Below are 13,041 nucleotides of genomic sequence, written 5' to 3' on the forward strand. Positions count from 1 at the left end.
GATGTGGCATTTATGGGACTTATTTTTTAATTGACGTGGACTCTACATAAGAAATAAAATAAATAAAAGAAATGAAAAACAATAAAATAAAATAAAAAAGAATAAAAAACTAAAAACCGAAAGAAATAAGAACTAATCTTCTCCCCAACCCCACCCTCTTCCTCAGAGAAAAAAGAAGTAAAGATAGCCCACCCCCCTCCGCCACTCCCTCTAATATCCCCCTCCCTTCCAGCCTAACCTCCAACCCACCCTCCCACATCATCATCCGTCATGAAAAAACTGGTGCCACCTTCGTCGATCGATTTCCACCCAGATGTCGACGCTGTCGGAACCCAACCCTCCCCTCACAACATCATCTAGCACCGTCGCGAACCTTTGATATGCGAAACCTAGGTGGTTGGGTCGTTGTCGACCTTGAAAACTAAGCAATGTTGTCGAGAACCCATATGCCGAATCTGCCATACGTCTCCAAAAATGCGCTGATCTCCTCCTTAGATCTATTGGCTAAGGCTCTGGTATTGGTTGGGGCTAGGAGGAGAGGACTAAGGGAGAATGTGGTGGTGGGTGGTGGTTTGGCTGGTTGGGGTGGTTGTTTGGGCTGCTGGGGTGCTGATTTGGGTGGCTAGCTAAGTCATGCTAGGGGGAGGATTGGGAGGAGAGTGATGGAGAGATAATTTTTTTTAAATTTAAATTTTAATGATTTTAATTTATAAAAAATAAAAAATTTATTATTATTATTTTTGTCCACATGGAAGTCCATGTCATTAAAAAATGGGTCATTGATAAGTAAACATTCAACAAATTAACTAGCGGTTTGTGTAATGGAGAGACAATTTGTAAGTTTTTCGGGAGTTTGAGTATCTACTCGTAAATGTCTCTAAAATTGAATATGAACTTAAAATGACCTTATAGTTTGGGGGGTTTTATGTAGTTTGTCCTCAAAGGAATGCTTATCAACATAAGTTCTTCGTCTCTATAAATTCAATTTAACTGATTATTTATTTATTTAAAGAACTTTTTATTATTATTAATAGAGACGATAATATATTAAACTTACACTACGCTGAAGGTAAGACTCTAACTTAGAACATGACTTTTCATAAAAAGGAAACTATTCCAAATCAGTGTGCCCTTTGCCAATTGTACTGATTATACGAAAATTCTGTGGTGCCTCAGCTGTATCGGTGCAGCCGGTTATCCAAAGGTCAGTATTGCATCTTAAAAATGAAGGGCTGAGATTGAATGACCTGAAGACTTGTTGAGCCCTTTGTTATTAAATATCACGTGACATACAAGTGACTCAGAAAACAAGTGAAAAGCTTCAACGAACGTGCGAAAGCCCTGGCGTGCGTGGAAGCTGCTTGTCTTTGCGATCTATCTCTCTCTCTTGGAAATCCAATCCTCATCTATGTCCCCAAATCAGAATCTGGGCGTCTCACCTCTGCCAACGCCGAGATGCAACAGCCATCGGACATCGCCGATTCCGAAATCACCATCCACGCAAGGTTTGCTTGCTTAGTTGTCTTCTTTTTCCATCGGTTCAATTTAGAAGATTACTAGGTTTTTGTCTTTGAAGAATCTTAATGAAGAAGCTTGGAAGCAATTGGGTTTTGGGGTTGATACATCTGGCATATCACCACATGCTCTCCATTTGTTTGCTGAAATGTCACACTCATGTTGGGTATGCAATGGTGGTACTGCACTTCTTGATTTTGATCTTGGCTACCATATGGGCATTCGAGACAATGGTGGTGGTGAGTTTCTCACGAGTTGCTGCACAATTTTTTCTGTTCAAGAAGCCTCTATGCCAGTGGAGAGAATTGTGCATCAGAATTTTGGTCATTTGTTTCTTTTTGAATTTGCAATAGTCATGTTAATTGTATCAAGGTTTCTTCTTTCTGTTGTTTATTGTGTGCTATTCATAGTTTTATACCAGTTATCGCACAGAGTAAGACTCCGTTTTCAGGCCACTTTTTTGGTGTTACACTCCAAATAGCACGATGCTTCCAGTTTTTGATTATGTACTGACATTGAGATGGACAAGTTATGTGCCATTCGTAGATGACATTTGGAATGTCGAGTGGTATTTTTGCTTTTCGAGTGTTAATTTGTTTGATTTTTAGATAACATGTTATTTGTGTTAGATTTAATGTGTCAATTTCTGTTACAGAATTATGATCATGCAATTTTTTTTTCCATGTAAGAGTACTGGGATGGATGCTTGCTTGGGCATTCTTCTCATTCTCTTTTCCACTGCAGATTATAAGCTTAGATGGGTCTGCTTCAAGAAGCTTTGTTATATTCATAATCAGCAGTTTATTTTAGTTGCTTGCAGTTTTTCGGTGCTCTCCTCTTCATCTCTGCTTTTCTCATTAATTCATTTATTTAGAGTTGTGTCCAGGTTAGGCTTTGATTTTTGTTCTTCTTTTGTTTTCTCAGGGGATTCTTTTGGCAGAGGAGTTGAAGGGTTAGAAGCAGTTAGGTGAAGAAAATGCTTTCTTTGAGTTACTTCTATTTCAACTTTCTGTGAAATTCCCTTTTCATTTGACTGAAAATGCTCTGACCTTCTAATGCAGATCTTCTAAGAAAGAAACAAATTGGATGATATTTAATCCAAGTTATATCATCTTTATATGTTGAATAAATTGTTTTAGTATTTGAACCCAAAGATTGAGTCTTTGGGTGACTATGCCTTTGTTTGTTTGTTTAAACTTATTTATTTGTTTGCCATATCAATAGCTTCATTTTGGTTTATTACGAAGCATACATTTGGTATGTGATTTGGCAATAGAACATAAATTCAGCCACTATTCCTGTTTTCACTAGTTGATATTAGTTTTGTTCTTTAAACTATCTATTCTATTTTGTTGTGTATAATGGATGAAGTCAAAAAATTTCAGAGGGGAACAATTAAGAGATAAAGCTGTGAAGCATTTAAGGTATATACATTACTAATATTTGCAAAGAAGGAGGACACAACCAGGAGGAAATTGTTGACGAAGTTAAAGGATCTTCACAGGCAACCAGCAGTTAGATTACACACAACAGGTTGTGAGAACAAAACATGTTTAGCAGACAAACATACAAATTCCACGAAATAGCAGATGATTGTCTTTTTAGCGGAGAAATAATTAGTATAGCTCTACTTTTTCTTTTCTTTTCCTTTTTTGGGTAAAGAGTTAGTTTAAGTACAGAGTTGCCGTATGAAATTTGTTAATGTTTTTGTGTGATATCTGTTTGCTCTTTGTATAAAAAGCCTTAAAGGCTTCTAATATTTCCATTTTCCCAATTGAACTCCTATATTAGTCCCTTTTCCTATAATAGGAACATTTGGTTGCAATTTTTTTCTTTCCTGTTCTGTATTCAGTTTAAGTTTGATGCTTCATGATTGTAATGTTTTTTATTTTAATAAAAGAAAAGCGATAATTTTCTTTTTTAGTTGCACTATTAGAATTCTGAAACTTTAATTATCTACTTCAATTTGGGTAATTGTCATTATAGAATTTGATTGGTTGTATTTTGAGGTTCTCTCATTATTTGGTTGTTGTAGTTCATTCTAATTACTGTTTTTTGCTCCCCCTCCCCCATTCCCTCAGCTCTCTCTCTCTCTCTCTCTCTCTCTCTCTCTCTCTCTCTCTCTCTCTCTCTCTCTCTCTCTTCCCATCTAAAAGAAACACAAACATCAAAAATCAATCAAACCAAGACATCAAGAATCAAACACAGCTCCATCAAACCCAAACATGAAAAATCAATTAAACCCAAAAATCAATCAAACCCATCCCAGCTTCTCCATTTTTCACATATTTCGCAGGAGAAGGAAGTTTTCATCAGTTCATGACTGCAACTTTGTGTGCATCTGCTCCATTTGGATTTAGTAGATTTTCTATCTCATTATGTCAAAGATTTTCTTCAATATGGTAGTATTTTTGTTCAAAATTTTAAAGATGTCTTAAGCTATCTTTAGTTTGCACACAGCCGGTCGGCTTTTGCATTATAAACATACAATTGCACGACGTTGATGCAATGCGAGAGTGACTGTACGCAAACCCCTAAAAAGGAAAAATGGATCTTTTTTTTTTCTTTTTTTTTTTCTACTGGCATAAGTAGACCTATTTTTTGTACTATCAAATGAAAGGTACGAAATGATCCTTGCAAAGTTCACATGGACGCAAATCATGTGGAACATGGTTACAGAAGTTAGTCGTAACATGAACTTTGGGATCATTTGGATCCCAACCTTGCTGTTTTGGGTTGTTGACAACATGAGGTTGGTTTGAAGAGGAAGCCATGCATTTGTAATGGATAGAGTCAAAGAGGCAGTCACTCAAATGCCCTTTTATAATAGAATGGAGGGTTTCAAATGCTAACGCAAGGGTTATCCGGAAAAATTAACCCAGCCAACTAACTTTTTTAAACTAACAGAGTATTTGTTCAGACAAACGCAATACCTGCGTTCCTGGGGAAAAGTTACCCGTTCGCTGAAAACATGCCCCGACCACCTTACCTTTTCAAGAAAACAGAATACTTTTTCATACGAACGCAACAGGTGCGTTCGTTGAGGAAAGTTTTATGTTCCCCAAAAAAATATATCCAACAAACTTATTTTTTCAAACAAACGGGGTGTTTGTTCTAGCGAACGCAAGGGTTGCGTTCGTTCAGTAAAGTTACCCGTTCCCCTAAAAAAGGGCCCAACAAACTTACTTTTCTAAACAAATGGGGCGTTTGTTCAAATGAACGCAAGGGTTTGCTTTCGTTCAGAAATACTCGACGTTCCGCCGAAAAAGAAGGCCTACATAGTTACTTTTTTAAACTAACAGAGTATTTGTTCACAGGAACGCCAACAGAAAAGTTATAAAACATGCCCCAACCACCTTACTTTTTCAAGTAAACTGAATACTTTTTCACACAAACGCAACAGGTGCGTTCGCTGAGGAAAGTTTTATGTTCGCCGAAAAAAGAAATCCAACCAACTTACTTTTTCAAACAAACGGAATGTTTGTTCTAGCGAACGCAAGGATTGCGTTCGTTCAGTAAAGTTACCCGTTCTCCTAAAAAAGGCCCCAACAAACTTACTTTTCTAAACAAACGGGGCGTTTGTTCAAATGAACGCAAGGATTTGCTTTCTTTCAGAAATACTCGACGTTCCGCTGAAAAAGCCCCGCCGTCATTGTTACTTTTTTAAACCAACAGGGTATTTGTTCAGACGAACGCCATACGTGCGTTCCTTGAGAAAAGTTACCCGTTCGCGGAAAACATGCCTCAACCACCTTACTTTTTCAAACAAACGGATTACTTTTTCACACAAATGCAACATGTGCGTTCGTGGAGGAAAGTTTGATGTTCGCTGAAAAAATAAATCCAACAAACTTTCTTTTTCAAAGAAACGGAGTGCTTGTTCTACTGAACGTAAGCGTTGCGTTCGTTGAGTAAAGTAACCCGTTCCCCTAAAAATGAGTCCAATCAAATGACTTTTTCTAATGAACCTGGTGTTGGTTCAAGTGAACGCAAGAGTTGCGTTCGTTCAGTAAAGTTGACCGTTCCCCAGAAAGATGGGCCCAACCAACTTACTTTTTCGAACAAACGGGTATGTGTTCAACCAAACGCAAGTAGGTGCATTTGTTTAGAAAACTTTGACCTTCTAACGAAAAAGGAACCCAATCCAAAGTACCAAGTACCAAATACCAGCTACCAACTACAGACGAAGGATTATTTTAGGAGTTACTTCCTATACATTTCAACTCAAACATTTCCACCTCTTTTACTAATAACATTACTCATACACAACCTAAAAGAGAAAAACGAAAACCCAAATAATGTCACATTCAATGGTTGGTAGCTCAAGAGGCTCCTCCATGCCTAAGAAGAAGGGGGTGGGTGATGATGATGGTGTTGATTGTTCAATTTCCTCCACTTATTACTAATCTCTTCTTGTACCTGAAATAAAAAATTCTCATGAATATACCCTTCTTAATAAAATAATTAATAAACTGACCAAATCATTGTCATCTCTCACCTTATGGTCCAACTTTGCATTGGCCACTTTCCCCATTTCATGTCGTTCTTTTTTCCTGTAAATCATTTATTTTTTATAAAAAAAACCATTATAATATTAAGCAACCACATTTCCAATTTCTAGATGTACGTGTAACTTACATGAAATTAAAAAATGCATCTCGGCCAACTCTTGTTTGTTGCACAGTCCTCTCGGCCTTGCGCTTTCCTTTCGCTGATCCCCTTTTTTGAGCTTCCATAACTTGCACAAATCAAGTACAAAACACTATCATGCAATTCTCTCTAGCGCCAAGAATTTGAATACTAATCCAAAGCCTAATACACCCTAAACCCCGTAAACCCACTAAACACTACAACATCACATTGCTTAATTCAAAAAATACGGGGACCAGGATTTGCACATAGTTGCTTAGTAATTGCATGTACTGATATGCAATTGCACGACACTACTTGCAAGTGCATCAGCCCTCGATTATAACATTGCACAGATAATGCACACAACCCACCAATGCATTTCTATATTGGGCGGACATTCTAACTCATTTCAAATCCCAATCCAAATCTTAACCATTCCTAACATTACACTTTCGGAACACTTTACTCCCCATACAAAAAATTCAAAAACACAGTCAAACCTACCTACCTACCACGAAATCACCTCACGTGCATAATTTCAAAACAAAACTATATCCTGTAATTGCATTCAGTTACTTGGATTTGCATACAGGCGATTAGTAATTGCATATAGAGATATGCAATTGCATGAACAGAACAACCATGAATGTGAGATACCCACTTCACCTCACGACACTTTCAGACTGAGAAACCCACTTCATCTCATGAATGTGAGAAACCTACTTCCCCTCTTGCCCCAATTCATCACCACAGAAATTCAATTAACAATAACATAAAACATAGTGTTAACTTACCTTCACAAGGAACTAATACCAAATGCTTTCACAAGGGCTCGATTGCAGATGAGAGGAGTGCCAACAACCTACCAGCGACTGGAAAAACTGAATTCCAATTCCTATTATCAACCCAAAATGCTAACCCAAAAAATTTTCCCAAAATCCAAACCCTAGAATATGGGGTTTTCTACAATGATGACAAAGAAGAGAGAGAGGTTGCAGAGACAAGGAAGAAACTTTCTACAGAAGAGGAGTTGAAGAAGATGACTTTGATCAGAAGAGGAGTTGAAGAAGATGACTTTGATGTAATGAAGATGTTTCAAGTTGAAGCCGCTCTGAGTGCATGCGAAATTGAAGACAATCCTTAACCTGTTGACCAGGTCAGCAGGTTTCCTATGTTTTTTAAAACTCCTCACGTGACCGGCTGTACTGGTACAGCCGATGCACCACAGATGGTCTCACGACATTTTGGATTGTTTTCGTCGTTGGTTAAACATGAGTGCCTTTCAAATATTTGACCGCGACTTAAAATTTTCAGATTTCACCCTCCCTCGAAAACATTTCGCTCTCTCTTTTCAACTCAAATTCTAATTGTTGATGCCCTAACCTCACTTGGGTGGGCCTCTAATGGACTGCCACGTCGGCAGGCCTAAGGATAGACGTCGCGGGTGGTTGTTCTACAAAAGGGACTCTCTCCTCTTGCTGACGGGGGACCACAAAATAGAGAGGAAGCCATAAGAAGAGAGGGCTCCCGGCAACTCTCTCTCCTTTCCTCAAGATCTCTCTCCTCTCCCATTTGGAAAGGCTCTAGACTATCCCAACGTAATCTCTACACATATATACCAATACAACAATCAGTGGATGTAGCCTGATTTTATGGGTGAACCACTCAATCTCTTCGTTCTACCTGTATGATTGCGACATTACGGCTGTCCCAAAGTTACAGGTTCAACATTTGGCGCCATCTGTGGGAACCGCATAGAAGTTCATGTCATTCTTGTCGCCACTGAGCCAGCAACGATCTCTGGCCATGGCATCTCCATCAATCCTCTATGTTTCAAATCATTCAGGCACCACACTCAACTGCTTCATGATAACAGAAGAGATGTTTGGAAAGATACAGGAAGAAGAAGACTGAAAAACAGAGAGAATATACTTGAGATTTTCTGTTATTATTCACTGAATGAATATTACAATGCAGAGTTCAGCTTTATACAATTGTAACTAACAGCTAACTAACAGCTATGCTTAACAAACTAACACGTGAATAGCACATGGGTATTCTAACAATACTAAGCTGATGTGTTCATCTATCATTCCCCCTCAAATCCAGCAGGGTTCCCAAGCCGTAAATTACCACAATGCTTAGTGAAGAGTGGACTGTGTAACCCTTTTGTAAATATGTCTGCAACCTGTTCATCTGTTGGAATATACTGCATTGAGAGATCTCTTCTTTGTACTCTTTCTCTAACAAAATGAAAGTCTATATCAAGATGTTTGATCCGTGAGTGATGCACAGGATTAGAACTTAATGCTAGAGCAGAAAGGTTGTCACAATGTATAGTAGGAGGCTGAGGTAGAAACACTTTCAAATCAAGCAAAACTTGTCTGATCCATGCCAAGTCTGCTGCTGTATGAGCTAATGCTCTGTATTCTGCTTCGGTTGAACTCCTGGAGACTGAGTTCTGTTTCTTAGATTGCCAAGAAATAGGATTATGGCCTAAGAAAGCCACAAAACCAGTGATAGATCGTCTAGTGCTTATATCTGCTGCCCAATCTGCATCACTGTAAGCATTAAGTTCCCAAGCACCACTAGTAAAGGTAAGGCCATGATCCAAGGTACCTTGAAGATAGCGTAAAATCCTCTTAACTAACTGAAAATGTAACTCTGAAGGAGTTGTCATAAATTGACATACTGTGTTAACGGCATAAGAGATTTCAGGTCTGGTAAAAGTTAGATATTGTAATGCACCAACAATGCTTCTGTAGATTGTAGGATCATTCAAAGCATCACCATCACTCTTTAACAATTGACCATGTGGTTTACAAGGGGTTGGACAAGATCGGCATGAACTTAGACCAGCCTTAGCAAGCAAATCTTTGGCATATTTAGCCTGGTTAACAAAAATATCTCCAGCTGTATTATAAGAAATCTGTAATCCTAAGAAATATTTCAACTTCCCCATATCTTTCATATCAAAAGCTGAGCTTAATTCATCAACAACTTCTTGCACCAAAGCCACCTTTGAACCAGTCAATATTATATCATCCACGTATAAGAGAAGGATCACAATATCTGAACCTAGATGCTTCACAAATAAGCTAGGATCAGAGTGAGATGATACAAAACCAATGGCTGGAAGATAACTTGTGAATTTGGCATTCCAAGCCCTTGGAGCTTGCTTAAGACCATAAAGAGACTTTCGTAACTTACAAACATAACTGAGATGTTTTGGATCCTCAAAACCTTGTGGCTGACGCATATAGACCTCTTCCTCAAGATCACCGTGTAAAAACGCGTTCTTAACATCAAGTTGACGAAGTGACCATCGATTCATCGCTGCAATACTTAATATCAACCTTATTGTGGTGTGTCTGACCACAGGGCTAAAAGTTTCACTGAAATCCAGTCCAGGAGCTTGGCTAAAGCCTTGGGCAACTAATCTGGCCTTATATCTAGCCAAAGTACCATCTGAGTTTTTCTTAATTCGATACACCCATCGACAACCAACAATATTTTTATGAACTGGCTTAGGTACTAACTCCCAAGTACCCTGAGCATGTAATGCCTCAATTTCGTCCTTCATAGCTTGAATCCAATTAACAGATTGAGAAGCAACCTTATAAGTGGCTGGTTCAGTAACATCATGTATAACAGGAAGAGTGGTATAATAACACTGATAATCGTCAAACTGCTTAGACTGAACGATACCTGCCTTTGATCTGGTCTGCATAGCATGAGTGTTTAAAAGAGGAGACAAGAACTAGAGATAACAGGGGAGACAGGCAAGAGAACTTGTAGTTGCTGATCATTAATCACAGATAAGACTGAATCACTGGAAGACAATGCAGGATTCTCAGTAGTTTCTAAAGATGAAATAGAAACATCCTGTGAGCTATGATTTTGTGAAGAAACATGTTGAGGAGATATAGAACCAGATATATCACTAGGATTTAAAGCATGTATACATGAAGGAAGTGAAACACAAACTGGTAAAGGCTGAGGCTTGGAAGAGCATGAAACTGGAACTGAATCTGCTAAGATGGAATGAGACTTAAAAGGAAAAACAGATTCATCATGAATGACATGTCTGGAAACAACAAACCTTGAGGTGGATCTATTGTAACAAATGACCCCTTTATAACCTGGAGAATATCCCATAAAAACACATTGAACTGTTCTTGGCTGAAGCTTATGTTCATTATAAGGTCTGATATATGGGTAAACTGCAGAACCAAAAATCCTAAGAGATTTAATATCAGGAGCCTTGCCATACAAGCTTTGAAAAGGAGACTGATATCTTAAAACTGAACTAGGCATAAGATTGATGAGATAAGCAGCATGAGCAACTGAATGAAACCAGAACTTATTAGGAAGAGCAGAAGCAACAAGTAAAGTAAGAGCAGTTTCGATAATATGGCAATTCTTCCTCTCTGCCAAACCATTTTGCTGAGGGGTGTATGGACAAGAGACTTGATGAATTATCCCTTTTGAATCCAAAAAAGAAGAAAATTGCCTACTAATGAACTCACCACCCCCATCACTTTGAAAATACTGAATAGTAGCCTTAAACTGATTAGTGACAAGAGCATAGAACTTGAGAAACTCTTCAAACACTCCAGATTTATTAAACAGTGGATAAAGCCACAAGTAACTAGTACACTCATCAATGAAACTAACATAGTATCTAAAACCATCTATGGATTTTTGTCGGGAAGGACCCCATACATCACTGTGTATCCTCTGAAATGGAACATTAGACTTAACATGATCCTTAGGAAAAGAAAGCTTGTGCATTTTACCATGTAAACAAGCAGTACATAGTGCTTGAGAGCTATCAACAGAAACAGATAAAGCAGAATCTTGAAGCATTCTTTGCACAACGGTATTTGTTGGATGGCCTAACCTTTGATGCCAAATAGAGACATTGACATGTTGTCCAAGATATGCAACTGGAGCTGAAGAAATAGAACAAACACCTCGAGATCTTTGGGAAGTAGAAAGAGGGATGGGATATAAACCTTGATTACTCTTGCCTTGAAGAAGAAGTGCCTTGGTTATCTTGTCCTGTATATAAAAGCCAGAGACGTCAAATGTGATAAAACAATTATTGTCTTTACACAATTGATGGACGGATAAGAGATTTGCTCTGAGCTTAGGAACATGCAAAACAGATGGAAGATGTAGTGAAGTAGATTGGGCACAAGAAATAGTAGCAGTGCCAAGATTCTGAATAGTCAAACCTGCCCCATTGCCAACAGTAACATTCTCATCAACATTACAAGGAGTCACATGATCCAATTGAGAGGAATTGCCAACCATATGATGAGAAGCACCACTATCTACAATCCAGACGTGCTCAGGAGAGAAAGAAGTCTGAGCAGTCATAGCATTCAGAGAAGACGGTGGTGCTTGGCCCTGAAATGAGTAGTTTGACCTGTGGAAACAATCAAGTGCACCATGCCCACGTTTGCCACAGATTTGGCATTCAACAACACTAGGAGTGGAATTGGCAGTGGCATGACGGAAATAGCAATTAGCAGCTGTATGTCCACGCTTGCTGCAAATTTGACACTCAGGCACCACATGAGATCGATAGGAATTAGAACCTCCAGGAAAACCAGAAGTACTACCACCCCGAAACTGAGAAGAGACATGGCGACCACCATTAAACCTTCCACGACCAGAGGTTTGTGCAGAAAAACCCCGAGAGCCAGAGGCACGAGAAAAAGAATTTTGTTGAGAATTCTGTTGACCACCAAAAGACTGAACATGTGGTAAAGGCTGAGAAGGTGTAGGTAAAATACCCTGTCCTGAAGACACAGAGGAACCTTGAGCACAAGATGAAGTATTCGCATATAACGCAGTATGATGAACAATACGAGCCTCAGCAGTTTGTTCTGCAGCGAGAAGTTGTGCTCTGAAATCCTTGAGAGACAAAGGAGTATCTCGTGCAATCAAGACAGTCTTGATTATGTCATATTCGGGAGGTAAGCCATTCAAAGCAGTAATAATGAAATCATCATCAGAAATCTTGATACCAGCAGCATTCAGTTGATCTCGAAGATGTTTGAGACGAAGCAAGAATCGCTCTATGGAATCCCCACCTTTCTGTGCAGTTTGCAACTCAGTTTTGAGATGGTTAATCCGAGCTCGAGAAACTGAAGCATAGCGATCAGAAAGGTTGATCCAAGCATCGCGAGCTGTTTTGCATCCAATGACGTATTCAAGCGCCTCGTCAGACAGAGAAGCAATGAGTAAACTCAAAAGTGCCTTATCAGTACGAATCCACTCCTTATAAGCAGTGGTAAGCTCAGAAGTTTCGCCTTCCTCATCAACAATGGCGAATTGAGGAGGTGAAACCGAAGAACCATCGAAATGCCCAAAAAGCTCGTAGCCTTGAAGCACAGATTCAATCTGATAACTCCATTTCAAGAAGTTATCATCAGTAAGACGAATTGTAAGAAGACCAAGAAGACTCTCAATTTTGAGAAAAGAAGAAGTCATGAAGAAATTAGGGTTTTAGAAAAAGTGGATTTGAAGAAATCTGAGAAATCTAAGAAAGCTGAGAAATTAGGAATTGCAGAGAGAGAAGAACAAGAAAGATGAAGGAAGCGGAGAGAGAGAAGCGGAATAGCAGATCTGGATCACCACCATGGGCGCTGATACCATGATAACAGAAGAGATGTCTGGAAAGATACAGGAAGAAGAAGACTGAAAAACAGAGAGAATATACTTGAGATTTTCTGTTATTATTCACTGAATGAATATTACAATGCAGAGTTCAGCTTTATACAATTGTAACTAACAGCTAACTAACAGCTATGCTTAACAAACTAACACGTGAATAGCACATGGGTATTCTAACAATACTAAGCTGATGTGTTCATCTATCAC

At 38.8% G+C, this 13,041-nt stretch overlaps 1 long non-coding RNA gene across 1 annotated transcript; it reads right to left on the reverse strand.

Moving 5' to 3' along the window:
* Window positions 1-5,905: 5,905 nt before the first annotated feature.
* Window positions 5,906-6,194, reverse strand: LOC117617316. The gene is made up of 3 exons (XR_004584323.1): window positions 6,154-6,194; window positions 6,014-6,068; window positions 5,906-5,934 (listed from the first exon to the last, which is right to left on the reverse strand). It is a non-coding gene; the product is annotated as an uncharacterized LOC117617316 (long non-coding RNA).
* Between the last annotated feature and the right edge of the window lie 6,847 nt (window positions 6,195-13,041).

This window comes from Prunus dulcis, chromosome 2 (genome assembly GCF_902201215.1).
Source record: "Prunus dulcis chromosome 2, ALMONDv2, whole genome shotgun sequence".
NCBI lineage: Eukaryota > Viridiplantae > Streptophyta > Magnoliopsida > Rosales > Rosaceae > Prunus > Prunus dulcis.